Source organism: Oryx dammah, unplaced genomic scaffold (genome assembly GCF_014754425.2).
Source record: "Oryx dammah isolate SB20612 unplaced genomic scaffold, SCBI_Odam_1.1 HiC_scaffold_2, whole genome shotgun sequence".
Taxonomy (NCBI): Eukaryota; Metazoa; Chordata; class Mammalia; order Artiodactyla; family Bovidae; genus Oryx; species Oryx dammah.
In genome coordinates, this window is record NW_024070186.1 from 12,654,373 (window position 1) to 12,671,879 (window position 17,507).

At 49.7% G+C, this 17,507-nt stretch overlaps 1 pseudogene; it reads right to left on the minus strand.

Moving 5' to 3' along the window:
• Positions 1-306: 306 nt before the first annotated feature.
• LOC120868382 lies at positions 307-9,437 on the minus strand (annotated as a pseudogene).
• Positions 9,438-17,507: the final 8,070 nt, after the last annotated feature.

The following is a 17,507-nucleotide window of genomic DNA, read 5'->3' on the forward strand; positions in this document are numbered from 1 at the left end:
CGGAGCGGCCCCCTGGGGAGCACGGGCACTGGAACCCCCACTGCCCCATCTCCCCAAGACGCCTGAGCTTCGGCGAGTTCCACTGGCTTCCTGTTCCTCCCACCCTCTGGTCTCCCCTGATTCCCGGTGTCCGCGTCAGGGTCTGTGGATGTTTTCACCAACCTCACTGGGCAAGGGGAGACCAGCAGGCGCTGAGACGGTGCTACTCTTCTGCCCTCAAATCTCACACCCGTCACAGCTGCGGGTCTCGGCTCGGCTGCTGACATGAGTCTGGTCTCGGGCTGTGTTGGTGCAGAGGCCAGCTGCTCACCCGCCATACTGTTCCCGTGTGGCCCCGTGACGTCCTTCTGCACCCTCCTCCCCGGCTCCACGTGTGTATGGTCGGGGCTCGGCCCCTTTCCCAGCAGCGCTCGTTCTGCCCTTTGCTGAGGGGCTTTCGTCCCACTTTGTACTATTTTGATCTCAGACAGGATAGTGAGGTGGGTCCTTAATGCCACCCTGGGTTCAGGGGGTGCTCGGGAGGCCTCACAGCTGCCAGCTCTTAGAGCGAAAGGCCCAGGGGCTCCAGCACCTCCAGAAACATGGCCTGGGGAGAGGTCAGGGGGCACCAGACACAGGCTTCCTGGGAGACAAGCACTGAGGGAGTTTATCAGGGGATGCCCACATGGGCACCCTCTGCCTGACACCAAGGCCCCAGTCGCCGAGCAAGAGCCAGGTGTGCAGCGCACACCTCACGGTTGTGCAGACGGTTGAGGCCCCAGTGTGAGATGCCTCGCCACACTTTCCCTCCTGCCTGAGGATGGCGTCCCGGGCCTGCTGTGCACATATCCTGAGCTTTTCCTGGTGGGGCTTTTAGTTAGGTTGTTTCAGGACGTTTGGTTGCTCTGTGAACGATTCTATTGGTTTGGTGCCCCTCTCTTGTGGCACTGGGCTTCCGCAGGTGTTAGGATGTTTGGGGTGAGTGCCCACCCTTGTTCTATTTGCCTGGTGCCGGGGATGGTGAGCAGAGCTGTGGGCGTGGAAGCCTACTCGCTGCCTTGTCCTGGGTGTGTCCTGGGAAGGACGTCTCTGTGGGCTCTGGCCCGGGTGACTGGAAGAAAAGAGCCCACAGGGTCCGTTCCCCACTCCCTCCCGTGTGTGGCCATGGCTGCTTCCTGTCTGGTTTTATAGAGTCAGGTTGCTCTGAGGTCGTGCTGGTGTCTGCACCCCTCGTGTGTGTCAGTCAGGGGCCCTGGGAGGAGGACAGAACCCACCTTGGTAACCCCAGGCTCCCCTGCTACTGCCCCCCCCACCCTAAGGCCTGAACACAGATGACGTGGCCAGGAGGCTATGCCCGGGCCCTGGGTGTCTTCCCAGCGCCTCAGAGCACAGCAGGATGCTGGACCAGCCTTTGTAGAGGGCTCGAACCCCTGGTTCCACCCCGGTAGAGGACAGGACAGTCTGCCTTCCCCACCCACGAGCCAGGGTTCCTGGGTGTGGACTTGCCTTGGGGCCCCCACCCTCCCCTGGAGTGAAGCCCAACTTCCGAGGCAGCCCTTCCAGCCTCTGTCCTGTCGAGGCCATCTACCTGGGCCCACCGTCACCCCCAGGCTCCCTCTCCACCAACACCTTCCCTCCTGGGGCACTGACTCCACACTGCGGTCCGCTCCACCCCTGCCTCAGGGAGCCCTGCTGTGTCCCCCTCTGGCTTCTCCCCTCCTTCCTGGCAGGGGTGGGGCCCTGGGGCTCACCACTGCATGCAGGCAGCCCTCAGCAGGCGGGTGAGCCGGTCAGGCCCCGGCACCCTGGGTTCCTCAACTGAACAGGGGCTGACTGGGCTGATGTGGCCCCTGTGGGTGTGGCCAGGCAGGTTCCACCTGTGCCCACAGACACAGCTCCTCTGGGGCGGTCGTCCTCTAGACACAAAACACCAGGGCGTCCTCAGCCTCACCTCTTTGTTGACTGGACTTGTCGGGTGAAGGAACATGTGAAACGCACGGAGCGTGGAGGTTCCCGGACGGGAGTGTGTGGTGTGACACTGAGGGGCGCTGGGCTGAGCGACCCTCAGAGCAGCAGGGGTGCAGCCCCCCTGGCCGGCATGCTGCACCCGTCCATCATGGTGGACCTCATGCTGGGGGGATCTTGCAGGGGCTCCGGAGTGACTGGGCAGCTTCAGCTGGTCCTGCTCAAACATTCTCCTCCCGTGAGTCCCCAGGGGTCTCGAGACTTGCGCCTCTGATCAGGATCCCAGATGAGGGCAGCTCAGCTCCGCCCTCCAAGGGGCGCAGGGAGCGGGGTGGGTGGGGTGGTGGGGATGTGGGGCCGCAGCTTGGGGAGGGGAGCAGAGGTCGGGTGAGACCTGACCACCTCTGTCCCTCTGCACAGGTTGCTGCCGTTGTGGCTGGGGAAGGCCTTATTGGAGCAGCTCCCGCGGGGCCCTGGCAGCAGCACAGTGGGGCCACCCGGGCCTGTGGACCTCAGCCCAGGAGCTGCCAGGCTGCAGGGGTGCGTGCCCACAGCCTGTCCCCACCCCATGGGGCTCAGCCGAGCTGTGTGTGAGCGACTGGACGACCCTGTGGCTTGGGCTGGCTCCAGGGAGCGGTGGTGACACATTCCTTTCAAGTTGGTGTGAGCATGTGTGTGCGGGTGTGGGCTTACCTTCCTGGCAGAGGACCTGACGTTGGAACCAGCTTGGAGGGAGAGGAGGGACGGAGAACTGCCTTCCTGGTGGCTCTTTGAAATGCTGGGTGATGTACTCGACGAGCTGGAACCACATGAAACACTTGGCGCTTCGGGGCAGAGCAGTCTCAGGGATTCTCGCGGGGTTCTCCTCCTGGGGCAGCTTTGCGGGTGCCGGCATGGGAGGGAGTCCCACCTGCAGACCCCGGGCGCCACCTCGCCCAGCCCGGCCCTTTCTGCTCAGGGCGGGTGCCCCCCTACACACGTGTGCACACATGGGCTCCTCGGGGCAAGAAGCCTTGAGGGCTGGTGGAGGGTGAGTGCCAGCCCCCACCCACCAGACCCTCCAGTATCCAGGGAGGAGGAGACCACCTGAGGTCCGGCCCTGTGGGACATGGTGGGCATGGAGCTCGGCCTTCACGTCCCCCACCCCCTGCACCCCCTGGGCGCTGCCCAGTGCCCAGAGGGCTGACAAGGACCATTGGGCCTGGGCTGCAGGGACGAGGGAGGGAGGGAGTCCCAGGCCTACTGCACGGAGCTGAGATCACCGGATTGTGATCCCTGCCAGCCAGGATCAGCCCCAGCCAACCAGAGCCCCTCGTTGGGAGAGGGTGGGGTGAATCCCCTTCTGTCTACACTTCCCCAGACTGGGGGGAAACACCGAGTCTTCCCTCGGCCAAACCAGGCCCCAAACTGGAGGGCACAGATGCCCCCGAAAGCAGGGCCTGAGCCAGGTTAGTGGCGGGAGGAGGCGGTGGACCAGGCCTCAGCCTACAGCACCCTCAACGCTGGGGCCGCAGGGAGCCCTCGGGGCCAGCCTTCTGCGCTGGGGCCCGCAGGTGGTCGAGAGAGTGGACACGCTCTCGAACCAGGGCCCTGGGTCTTTGGAACCACTTGGGAGAGGGCCTGCCTTGCCACCCACATCGGCACCTCTGTCTCCTCTTCCTGCCTTCAGCCAGGCCACCCCGTCACATCAGCTCTGCCCGCTGTGGATGCGGAATCCGTGTGGGCGAGCCAAGTGAGGTGCCGGCTGGGTGTTCATCAGTGCCACCCAGGGCCGAGGGGACACACGAAGGGGGCCAGCTGGTCATTGCCGGAAGATAATTATTGCCCCCAGATCCCTCGCCTTTTGAAGCACAGGCCAAGTCCTGCTGCTCCTGTGCTGTGAAGCCCAAGGGCTCCTGGTCAGTGGAGGACAGGCCGTCTCGGGAGAGCCTGGCACCACCCCTCCGACCCCATGCTGCGGGGCCCCCCCCCCCCCCCCCCGCCACTCTGGGTCGTCTTCAGGACGCTGCTTAGACTTCACTCTGAGGATGCCTGCCCCGCCCTGCCACCTACCTGCACCCACGAGCACTGTTTACATGTTAATCCCTCAAGGGAGTTGCATTTCCAGATTTTCTGTAATTACACCATCCGGTGTTTGTGGGTAATCCCATCAGCCTGTGGTGCAGTTCTTCCTGAAATTATCTGCTCTGCCAGCCTGGCAGCGCTCGTGAGGCCATGGAGCGGGCTTCTCCCAATGTCTTGGTTTTGGCACCAGAGTCAAGGCCTCAAGGATCGTTTGAAGAATCTCCACTCTGTTTCCTTACTGGATCACCAGTTTCTTGGAAGTTGGTTAGAACTCACCTGTTAAACTACTTGGACCTGCTGTTTTCTTTGGGGATTTTTTGTTGTTGTTTTTAACATGGAAGCTATGTATAGTGTTGTATGTAAAATGGTTTTCTTGGGACTTCCCTGGCAGTCCAGTGGTTAAGAATCTGCCTTCCAGTGCAGGGGACACAGGTTTGATCCCTGGTCAGGGAACTAAGATCCGATATGCTCCAGACTACTGAGCTCACACAGTCTGGAGCAGTGCGCGGCAACTGGAGAAGCCTGAGTGCCACAGCAAAAAAGCCCAACCAAATGTTTTTAAATAAAAGTAAAGTTGACGCAAAATGATTTTTGAAAAGTGGATTTCTTATAGATAGCACATCCTGGGATCTTGTTTTTATGGTTTTACTATCTTTATCCAGTGTGACAGTCTCTCTTCTAATTATTATTTCTAATTATCTCTCGTAATAATTAGTGTATTTCCATTTAATACAATCATTGAGGTGCTTGGATCTGTCTACAGCTTTATATGCTTTCTGTCTGCTCCTCTGGCTGGGGTATTTGTTTCTGTTTTCCTGCCTTGTTTGGGGTTATTTGAACTTTTTTCAGTATTCCATTTAGTTTATTAGCTTTTGAAATATATGTATTGTGTGATTTGTGTAAAGATTTATTGTATTATCTTTTAGTGATTGCTCTAGGTATACCTGACTTTGTGAATCTTCATTGGAAGGACTGTTGCTGAAGCTGAAGTGTCAATATTTTGGTCACTAGATGCGAAAGACCCTGATGCTGGGAAAGACTGGGGACAAGAGGAAAGGGGATGACAGAGGATGAGATAGTTGGATGGCATCACAGATTCAATGGACATGAGTTCGAGCAAGCTCCAGGAGATAGTGAAGGACAGGGGAGCCTGGTATGCTAAAGTACTTGGGGTTGCAAAGAGCTGGACTCGAGTTGGCGACTGGACAGCAACAACAAAAGTTAATATTTAAGGGACACCCAGAATCCTATAGCCGTTCAAGACCCCCCGTTCGTCACTGAGTAACATGCCCACAGGGATCACCCAGATGATGTTCTAGCTTTTGCTTTCAAGAGTCAGTTATTTAAAGGCTTTGAAGGAGGCAGTTCAGTTCAGTTGCTCAGTTGTGTCCAACTGAAGTTTGTCTCCAAACCCCATGGACTGCAGTACGCCAGGCTTCCCTGTCCATCACCAACTCCTGGAGCTTACTCATTTCCATCCAGTTGGTGATGCCATCCAACCATCTCATCCTCTGTCGTCCCCTTCTCCTGCCTTCAATCTTTCTCAGCATCAGGGTCTTTTCCAAGAAGTCAGTTCTTCACATCAAGTGGCCAAAGTATTGGGAGTGTCAGCTTCAGCATCAGTCCTTCCAATGAATATTCAGGACTGATTTCCTTTAGGATGGACTGGTTGGATCTCCTTGCAGTCCAAGGGACTCTCAAGAGTCTTCTCCAACACCACAGTTCAGAAGCATCAATTCTTCAGTGCTCAGCTTTCTTCATAGTCCAACTCTAACATCCATACATGACTACTGGAAAAACCATAGCTTTGACTAGATGGACTTTGTTGGCAAAGTACTGTCTCTGCTTTTTAATATGCTGTCTAGGTTGGTCATAGCTTTTCTTCCAAGAAGCAAGCATCTTTCTTTTCTTTTCTTTTTTTCTATTTTTTTTTAAGTGAAGGATAATTGCTTTATAGAATTTTGTTGTTTTCTGTCAAACTTCAACACGAACCAGCCATAGGTATACATATATCCCCTCTCTTTTGAACCTCCCTCCCATCTCCTGCCCTATCCCACCCCTCTAGGTTGATACAGAGCCCCTGTTTGAGTTTCCTGAGCCACACAGCAAATTCCTGTTGGTTATCTATTTTATTAAGAAGAGGTGGCAAGAATACACAGAAGAACTGTACAAAAAAGATCTTCACGATCCAGATAATCATGATGTGATCACTAATCTAGAGCCAGACATCTTGGAATGTGAGGTCAAGTGGGCCTTAGAAAGCATCACTATGAACAAAGCTAGTGGAGGTGATGGAATTCCAGTTGAGCTGTTTCAAATCCTGAAAGATGATGCTGTGAAAATGCTGCACTCAATATGCCAGCAAGTTTGGAAAACTCAGCAGTGGCCACAGGACTGGAAAAGGTCAGTTTTCATTCCAATCCCAAAGGAAGGCAATGCAAAAGAATGCTCAAACTACTGCACAATTGCACTCATCTCACATGCTAGTAAAGTAATGCTCAAAATTCTCCAAGCCAGACTGCAGCAATACGTGAACTGTGAATTCCCTGATGTTTAAGCTGGTTTTAGAGAAGGCAGAGGAACCAGAGATCAAATTGCCAACATCCGCTGGATCATGGAAAAAGGAAGAGAGTTCCAGAAAAACATCAATTTCTGCTTTCTTGACTATGCCAAAGCCTAGTGACTTTGTGGATCACAATAAACTGTGGAAAATTCTGAAAGAGATGGGAATACCAGACCACCTAACCTGCCTCTTGAGAAATGTGTATGCAGGTCAGGAAGCAACAGTTAGAACTGGGCATGGAACAAAAACTGGTTCCAAATAGGAAAAGGAGTACGTCAAGGGTGTATATTGTCACCCTGCTTATTTACCTTCTATGCAGAGTACATCATGAGAAATGCTGGACTGGAAGAAACACAGCTGGAATCAAGATTGCTGGGAGAAATCTCAGTAACCTCAGATATGCAGATGACACCACCCTTATGGCAGAAAGTGAACAGGAGCTAAAAAGCCTCTTGATCAAAGTGAAAGAGGAGAGTGAAAAAGTTGACTTAAAGCTCAACATTCAGAAAACAAAGATCATGGCATCTGGTCCCATCATTTCATGGGAACTAGATGGGGAAACAGTGGAAACAGTGTCAGACTTTATTTTGGGGGGCTCCAAAATCACTGCAGATGGTGATTGCAGCCATGAAATTAAAAGACGCTTACTCCTTGAAAGAAAAGTGATGAGCAACCTAGATAGTATATTCAAAAGCAGAGATAGTACTTTGTCGACTAAGGTCCGTCTAGTCAAGGCTATGGTTTTTCCTGTGGTCATGTATGGATGTGAGAGTTGGACTGTGAAGAAGGCTGAGCGCCGAAGAATTGATGCTTTTGAACTGTGGTGTTGGAGAAGACTCTTGAGAGTCCCTTGGACTGCAAGGAGATCCAACCTGTCCATTCTGAAGGAGATCAACCCTGGGATTTCTTTGGAAGGAATGATGCTAAAGCTGAAACTCCAGTACTTTGGCCACCTCATGCGAAGAGGTGACTCATTGGAAAAGACCCTGATGCTGGGAGGGATTGGGGGCAGGAGGAGAAGGGGACGACAGAGGATGAGATGGCTGGTTGGCATCACGGACTCGATGGATGTGAGTCTGAGTGAACTCTGGGAGATGGATGGACAGGGAGGCCTGGCGTGCTGCGATTCAAGGGGTCGCAAAGAGTCGGACACGACTGAGTGACTGAACTGAACTGAACTGAACTGAATGCAAGTTTCCATGTTACTCTTTCCATACATCTCACCCTCTCCTCCCCTCTCCCCATGTCCGTAAGTCTATTCTCTATGGCTTGCTCCTCCACTGCCGCCCTGTAAATAAGTTCTTTGGTACCATTCTTCTAGATTCTGTATATATGGGTTAGAATACGATATTTATCTTTCTCTTTCTGACTCACTTTACTCTGTATAATAGGTTCTAGGTTCATCCACCTCAGAACTGACTCAAATGTGTTCCTTTTTATGGCTGAGTAATATCCCATTGGGTATATGCGCCACAACTTCTTTATCCATTCATCTGTTGATGGACATCTAGGTTGCTTCCATGTTCTAGCTATTGTAAATAGTGCTGCAATGAACAATGGGATACATGTGTCTTTTTAAATTTTGGTTTCCTCAGGGTATACTACTAGGAATGGGATTGCTGGGTCATATGGTGGTTTTATTCCTAGTATTTTAAGGAATCTCCATACCGTCTTCATAGTGGCTGTATCAATTTACATTCCCATCAACACTGCAAGAGCATTCCCTTTTCTTCACACCCTCTCCAGCATTTACTGTTTGTAGACTTTTTAAAAATATAAATTTATTTATTTTAATTGGAGGTTAATTACTTTACAATATTGTATTGGTTTTGCCATACATCAACATGAATCTGCCACAGGTATACACACCGAGGAAACCAGAATTGAAAGAGACATATGTACCCCAGTGTTCATTGCAGCACTGTTTATAGTAGTCAGGACATGGAAGCAACCTAGATGTCCATCAGCAGATGAATGGATAAGAAAACTGTGGTATATATACACAATGGAGTATTACTCAGCCATTAAAAAGAATACATTTCAATCCATTCTAATGAGGTGGATGAAACTGGAGCCGATTATACAGAGTGAAGTAAGCCAGAAAGAAAAATACCAATACAGTATACTAACACATATATATGGAATTTAGAAAGATGGTAACGATAACCCTGTATGTGAGACAGCAAAAGAGACACAGATGTATAGAACAGACTTCTTTATTTTTCTTAGTACGCTGTTTCTTCAGAGCAATACGCCGGCGTTTGTGTTGCAGAACTTGTGGAGTCACGAGATGCTGAATCTTGGGTGCTTTAGTCCTAGGTTTCTTACTGCCTTTGTTTAGGGGCTTTTGCACAACATATTGGTGGACATCATCTTCTTTAGAGAGACTGAAAAGTTTGCAGATTCTGCTAGCTCTTTTGGGACCCAGGCGACGAGGTACTGTCATATCAGTGAGTCCAGGAATATCCTTCTCCCCTTTTTTCATGATGACGAAATTGAGAACACTCAGGTTGGCATCCACAGTGCAACCCCGTACAGATTTGTGCTTTCTCTCTCCAGTCCTCCTTGGTCTATAACAGGAATGCCCCTTACTCAGTAGCAGGCAAACTCAGCCATGAGTCAAGACACCCTGTCTCGTGGGGAAACCCTGCTTATCGTTCCTGCCATCGATTCGGACCACATAACCCTTCCATTCTTCACCTAGAGCGTCAGCAGCAACTTCTGTGGCCATACACTTCTCTAGAAGGTACGAAGTTTTCATTCATCGTCCACTTCAATGAGCTTCTGGCAGCCAGTGGCCGGGAAAGAGATGTTCAGCTTCATTCTGAAGTGGCCAACAGCCTCCGAGGCGCCATGAAAAAGAGCTATCATATGGTTTTTATCTTTCAATTTGTTAATATGGTGTATCACATTGATTGATTTGCATATATTGAAGAATCCTTGCATTCCTGGAATAAACCCAACTTGATCATGGTGTATGAGCTTTTTGACATGTTGCTGAATTCTGTTTGCTAAAATTTTGTTGAGGAATTTTGCATCTATGTTCATCAGTGATATTAACCTGTAGTTTTCTTTTTTTGTGTTATCTTTGTCTGGTTTTGGTATCAGGGTGATGGTGGCTTCGTAGAATGAGTTTGGAAGTGTTCCTTCCTTTGCAATTTTTTTGAAAGAGTTTTAGAAGGATAGTTTTAGCTCTTCTCTAAATGTTTGATAAAATTCTCTTGTGAAGCCATCTGGTCCTGGGCTTTTGTTTTTTGGGAGATGTTTGATCACAGCTTCAATTTCAGTGCTTGTAATTGGGTTGTTCATAATTTCTGTTTCTTCCTGGTTCAGTCTTGGAAGATTGAACTTTTCTGAGAATGTTTCCATTTATTCCAGGTTATCCATTTTATTGCCAAATAGTTGGTCATAATAGTCACTTATAATCCTTTATATTTCTGCATTGTCTGTTGTAACCTCTTTTTCATTTCAAATTTTGTTGATTTGATTCTTCTCTCTTTTTTTCTTAAGGAGTCTGGCTAAAGGTTTGTCAATTTTGTTTATCTTCTGAAAGAACTAGCTTTTAGTTTTATTAATCTTTACTATTATTTTTCATTTATTTCTGCTTGGATCTTTATGATTTCATTCCTTCTGCTAATTTTTTTTTTCTCCTTTTTCCAGTTGTTTTAGGTGTAAAGTTAGGTTGTCTATTCAATGTTTTTCTTGTTTCTTGAGGTAGGATTGTGTTGTGTAAACTTCCCTCTTAGAACTGCTTTCACTGCATCCCATAGGTTGTGTTTTCATTGTCATTTGTTTCTAGACATTTTTTGATTTCCCTTTTGATTTCTTTAGTAACCTGTTGGTTATTTAGAAACATGTTGTTTAATCTCCATGTGTTTGTGTTTCTTACAGTTTTTTTCTTGTAATTGATATCTTAGTCTCATAGCTTTGTGGTTGGAGAAGATGCTCGATATGGTTTCAATTTTCTTAAATTTACTGAGGTTTGATTTGTGACCCAAGATGTGGTCTACCCTGGAGAATGTTCCATGTGCACTTGAGAAGAAGTTGTATTCTCCTGGATTTGGATGGAATGTCCTGAAGATATCAATGAGATCCATCTCATCTAATGTATCATTTAAGACTTGTGTTTCCTTATTAATTTTCTGTTTTGATGATCTGTCCATTGGTGTGAGAGGGGTGTTAAAGTCTCCTACTATTATTGTGTTACTGTCAATTTCTCCTTTTGTGTCTGTTAGTGTTTGTCTTATGTATTGAGGTGCTCCTGTGTTGGGTGCATAGATATATATAATTGTTATGTCTTCCTCTTGGCTTGATCCCTTGATCATTATGTAGTGTCCTTCCTTAACTCTTGTAATCTTTATTTTCAGGTCTATTTTGTCTGATATGAGGATTGCTATTCCGGGTTTCTTTTGCTTCCCATTTGCATGGAGTATATTTTTCCATCCTCTTACTTTCAGTCTATAAGTGTCTTGAGGTCTGAATGGGTTTCTTGTAGACAGCATATATATGGCTCTTATCTTTGTATCCATTCAGCCAGTCTGTGTCTTTTGGTTGGAGCATTTAATCCATTTACATTTAAAGTAATTATTGATATATATGTTCCTATTGCCATTTTCTTAATTGTTTAGGGTTGATTTTGTAGATCTTTTTTCTTCTGTTGTATTTCTTGACTATGTAAGTCCCTTTAACATTTGTTGTAAAGCTGTTTTGATGGTACTGAATTCTCCTAACTTTTGCTTTTCTGAAAAGCTTTTTATTTCTCCATCAATTGTGAATGAGATCATTGCCGAGTATAAATATATCCTGCCATTCCCTTCTGGCCTGGAGAGTTTCTGCTGAAAGATCAACTGTTAAGTGTATGGGGTTTCCCTTGTATCTTACTGTTGCTTCTCCCTTGCTGCTTTTAATATTCTTTCTTTGTGATTAGTCTTTGTTAGTTTGATTAGTGTGTGTCTAGTATGTTTCTTCTGGGACTATCCTCAGTTCTTTTCATTCTTTTTACTTTATTCTACTCTTCAGAAGTTATTTCCACCATTTCATCTTCCAGCTCACTGATTCCTTCTTCTGCTTCAGATATTCTGATATTGATTCCTTCTAGAGTATTTTTAATTTCAGTAATTGTGTTGTTTGTCTCTGTATGTTTATTCTTTAATTCTTCTATGTCTTTGTTAATTGATTCTTGCATTTTCTCCACTTTGTTCTCAAGGATTTTGATCATCTTTATTATCATTATGCTGAATTCTTTTTCAGGGAGTTTGCCTATTTCCTCTTCATTTATTCGAACTTCTGTGTTTCTAGTTTGTTCCTTCATTTCTGTAGTGTTTCTCTGCCTTTTCATTATTCTTTTTTAAACTTACTGTGTTTGAGGTCTCCTTTTCCCAGGCTTCAAGGTTGAATTCTTTCTTCCTTTTGGTTTCTGCCCTCTAAGGTTGGTCCAGTGGTTTGTGTGAGCTTCTCATAGGGTGAGATCTGTGCTGAGTTTTTGTCTGTTTGTTAGTTTGTTTCTCCTCTGATGGGCAAGGCTGAGTGAGGTGGTGATCCTGTCGGCTGATGATTGGGTTTGTATTTCTTTTGTTTGTTGTTTAGATGAGGCATCCTGCACAGGGTGCTATTGGTGGTTGGGTGATGCCGGGTCTTGTATTCAAGTGGCTTCCTCTGTGTGAGTTCTCACTATTTGATACTCCCTAGGGTTAGTTCTCTGCTAGTCTAGGGTCTTGGAGTCAGTGCTTCCACTCCAAAGGCTCAGTGCTTGATCTCTGGTCAGGAACGAAGATTCCACAAGTGGTTTGTTATGGCATTAAGTGAGATTAAAACAAATATCCCCAAACGAGAAACCAAAGGTGAACAAATGACAAATGACAGTTACAAAACTAGGCAAATAATAATTAAAGGAATATACGCATACACATATACACCCATGAGCAAAGTCAAAACAGTCCAACAGAAATAAAGTACAGTAGATTGACCTGGAAAACAAGAAATCAAAAATTATATTTACCAGTTAAGAACAAAACTAACTAAAGCACAAACTGGAAAGCAAAACTAAAGCAAGGTGCCAATTGGGGAATAAAGCAATGGAAACAAAACTAACAAATATGTTCAGAGGGAAAAAAGAAAGAATAGATATGGAAAGTTAAATAGAGGTAGATGCAGAAGATTTATATACATTAAAGATTAACTGCAAGGAGAAAAGAACAGTAGGAAAGGGAAACAAAGGAATAAATGTAGGGAAATATAATAGGTTTAAAAAATTAAAAATTAAAATGATAAAAAAGCATCTTTTAATTTCATAGCTGCAGTCACCTTCTGCAGTGATTTTGAAGCCCCCCAAAATACCGTCTGTCACTGTTTGCATTGTCTCTCCATCTATTTGCCATGACGTGATAGGACCAGATGCCCTGATCTTAGTTTTCTGAATGTTGAGTTTTAGGCCAGCTTTTGAAGGAGGCAAGCAGTATATTATACTTGTGGAGTTGCTCACTGTTTGTTTTCTGCCCCTGCCTGTGGGGCCTCGTCCCCTGTTGACAATTGCCTTGAGAACTTCCTGTGGGCGCTACATCCTCTTTTCTTTCATCCATGCCTGTTGGTTTTGCCCGTGTTCCTGGAGACATCGCACTCCACGTGGGAAACTAGATGCAGCGTCCCACTGCCTGTTGCCTCTGTGTCCAGTGAGGAACCATAAAGGCTGGAACTGCTGTCCCCCGAACTCTCCTCCTCCTGATGGCTTCCAGGCTCCGACCTCCGTCTCTGGTTCTCACACCAGGGTGTGTCCGGCCTGGGCCCCCGTTCAGTTTGTCCTATTGGGTGTCACAGTTTGTGAGTGTGCATATTAGAGCGTTTTCCTGAGCGAAGCGGTTGTCCGCCGTCCTTGCTCCAGTCACTTTTCTGTGCTAACTTCTCTCTCCCCTGGACACCAGGAGATTATTTTAATATTTAAATATTTCACATTATTTGTGGTTTTAGCATCCTCTGTGTAGCCCACACTCTGTGTGGGGGCCCCGCATAGACCTTGGTTGTCAGGCCCATCTGAAGACGCAGAGCAGCAAGAACAAGAACCCCAGGCCCAGCAAGGCCACGGTGCTGTGCACAAGCCTGTGGGCCGTCGGCATAGTGGGCAACAGACTCTGGGCATCAGGGTGTCCGCTGTCTGTGGGCAGCCCCCCAGGAGTTGTGGCTGTGGGAACAGGACAAGGTTTCCTGCCACAACGGTGTGGAGAGCAAGGTGGGTGGCTCTGGGGCAGCGGGGGCACCTCAGCTGCTGGAGGGTTTGAGTTGATGGTGGAAAGAGCCAGCTGAGGCTGGTGCTGTCTGTCTGACTGTGTTCCCCGAGCTCCTCTGCAGCGGGAGGCAGCTTCTCCCGCCCCAACCCCCACTTCTGCTCAGCTGGAGGGGCCAGAAATTCCAGAGTGATGGCTGAGCCAGCAGGTGGCCCAGAGTGGGGCTCTGGCTAGGGGTGAGGGTCAGAGGAGGCTGAAGTCTCAAGGGAGGGAGCCAGGAGAAGGGGCTGGATGGGGTGAGGGAAGCGTCAGCATGTTCTAAACCGGGGCTTTGAGTCCCACTGTGGGGGATGCTGGGAGACTGCAGGGCTCTGCACCCCAGGGTTTTTTAGGTTGACCTTCTGGAAAGTTCTGTGGTGGGGCTAAGTGGAAAAGGGTGGTGGGATGAGGGGCCAGGACAGAGGAGCAGGGGTGGGAGCCCCACTATGGGGATGGTGTCCAGGCTTATCATGGGAGGGGCCGCACGGCTGGGCAGGCAGACAGTGCTGGAGCACACATTCACGTCTAAGTGCCTGGACGCCCCGCGAGGAGCCCCCAGGCCCCTCAGGGCAGGGCAGAGGCCCGCCCTGCTCCGAGTCCCCCCCGGCTGGCATCCTCTCCATCAGATAGCGCCCCTACCCGGCAGCGCTCTGCGCTTGTGGGTTGGCTTCAAGTATTTTCATGTACCCTCGAGAGAATGATTAAAAAGTAATTAACCTAAATTTAGCCTGATTGTCATAAATAAATTAGCCACATGAATCACCTGTGATTTGCCAGCCTGCACACGCCTGGCTCCAGGTGATCGTCACCGCGGGGCAGACAGCTGCCCGCTGCAGGGGAGGAGCCCCAGCCTCCTCGGAGGACTTGGGCCCCCGACCCCCGCCCCACATCACCCACCTGCTGCCACCTTGACAACCATAGGTGGCAAAGGAGGTCCCTGAGCGCTGCCGTCCTCATGCCCCAGGCGGCCTCAGTGATCGAGACGGGCTCCTGCCCGCAGCCCGTGGGCACTGGCTGGCCCCTCTGTCCAGCACTCCAGCCAGGGTCGTCCTCCGGTGGGGACCCAGTGGGGTCAGCAGATCTGGCCTTGGCGGCTGCTCATGCTGTGCTCAGATGGCCGTGGGGCTCCAGGACGGCCAGGAGGGGTGTGCCTGCTCCTCGAGCTCTGTCCCTGTCCCCATCCATCGGCCATGGGCTCCTCACCTGCAGGGAACCCTCCAGGAGGGGAGGGGGCTCTGTACCTGGAAAGAACAGACACAACAACAAACTGAAATGACAGGTCTGTCCCCGTCTCGGCGAAGATATCTCTGGCGGGTCCACACCCAACAGCAAAGTATGAAAACTCAGCTGTGGCCACTTGGGTCTGGGCCTCTGTTGATGACCCGGTGGCATCAGACATGTAACAAAGACAGATGTGTTAGTCACTCATTGTTTTACATTTATCTGGTAAAATTTATATTCCTTACCCTTATTTGAAGGAATCACTTTTACATTATATTCAATTTTCGTTAAATTGGTGTCTGTTAACAGTGCTGCTCTGCAATTGTATTCAAAGTTTACAAAATGTGAATACATTTCCATCAAAAAATAAAGTTAAATAAAAAACAAGGGACTTGCCTGGTGGTCCAGTGATTAAGAATCCCCCTTGGAATACCGGAGATAATCCCTGGTCAGGGAATTAAGACCCCACGTGCCTTGGAGTAGTAACTAAGCCCACACGCAGCTCCAGGAGTTGGTGATGGACAGGGAAGCCTGGCGTGCTGCAGTCCAGGGGGTCTCAAAGAGTGGGACACGACTGAGTGACTGCACTGACTGAACCTGAACCACAGCGAGAGTCCGTGCACCACACGGAAGATCCTACATGCTGCAGTGAAGACCCGATGTAGCCAAACAAATAAACATTTTTTAAAGTATAAGAAACAAACAAAATACTTTTCTGTGTTTTCAAGAAGTGTTGTTCTAAGATACTCAAAGGTATATATTACAAGTAAAATGGCAAATTATGATAATTTACAAAAAAAACAAAAATAATGAGTATAACATGGAAATAAAAAATTTTTAAATTAAGCTTTTGAAACTAATTCTTCAGGAAATGCAGTTAGATCTTACTGACGGTGCTTTGAAGGAGTGGCTTGCCATCTGAGTGCTGAGTAGAAGGGGGCACCAGGGGTCCTGCTGGATCCACATGGCTGGATTCTAGCCACAAGGGCTGCAAACCCACATAGCCTAAGGACTCTGAGACCACCCGTCCATCAGGAGGGGAGCTGGCCTGCTCGGCCCTGCAGCCAGGACTGAACAGATGAGCTCACCTGGTCTCTTCCTCCCATCCAACGGGGGCCCAGGCCCAGCTCTGCAGCCTCACTAGCTGCAGGTCCAGCCCTTCCCGGGTAGTGGTCCTGAGCCTGGGGCCTGGGTGGACAGGCTGCGCTGGGCAGGGCCAGTTTCCTCGTGGGTGTCACCTCCCTGTCTTTAGTCTTCAGCGAGTGTGTTGTTCTGTGTGTGGCCTGCAGGCACCTGATGTGTGGGCTGCAGCCACCCGGGGCCACCCCTGCCACCCACCCTTCTGGGATGCGGTCACCTTGCTCGCCACCTGCTAGCAGAAACAGTCACACACAGGGCTCAGGACAAGGCCAGGGCCTCCCAGGCCTGGACATACTGGGGGGTGGCCGTGTCCACACAGCTTCCCAGCACAGCTCTCAGGTCAGGTCTCCCCTCTCACCTCCCTCACCGGGCGCCACTCCCTGCCCCCAAGGACTCACCTGGGGCCTGTGATGTCTCCTGGGGAGGAGCCCACCTGCCAAGATTTCCCTCAGCTGTATGTTTAATTAAAAAAAAAAAACAACCACTTTTTACCTTTTAAGTTTTGTAAATGCACAAGTAAGTGTGACTGCTCCAGCCACCTCTAAGTCTGCCCAGGAAGCTGGAGTGCACGCCAGGTGGACTCTCCCTGGAAGGGTGTCCAGGTCTGGGGTGGAGGAGCCAGGAGCCCTCAGCCGGGACCTGCCGGCCCTCTGTGTCTGGTGGCATTAGGAGGTGACGGTGGCATCAGGAGGTGATCGTGGCCTCCCACCTGCCAGCGCAGTTCTAACGCAGCCCACTACTGTTCACTCCTAGGGTCTGCGGCCCCCACCTCTGCTCTGCCGGCCTGGCGCTAGCTCACAGTGCTCCCGGCACTATAGCCCAGCGTTTCCCCGGGCGAGGGTCTGCCTTTCTCCTCTAACTGCCTGCACCACCTGGGTTTGGGTTCTGAGCGCCCAGCAGCCATTGAGATGAGGCTGCACACCGGCCATGTCTCCGCCCCTCTAGGATGGGGTTCCCCGGCTCAGCTCTGTCGAGAACCACTTTCCTGGACTTCCGCAGTCAGGACTGAGGTCTCGCAGAGAGTGTAGCCCCTGGGGGTGCTCCCACCTCATTTCAGGAGCCTGGGTGCCACCGTCTGATGTGAGGGCTCAGCCAGGCTGGAAGCTGAGTTTCACTGGCCCAGGAGGACTCGTCCAGTGGTCAGGCCCCGTGTCCTTGTCCAGGGGCCGCCTGATGACTTGAGGGGGCAGCCAGACCTGAGTTTGGGCCTGGATCCTACTCACGGGAGCTAGAGCCTGGTGCTCAGGGGCTCGTGGTAAATAGGACCAGTGACTGTTGTGTCACTTATCACCATTGCTGCCACTGACCTCCTGGGGTCC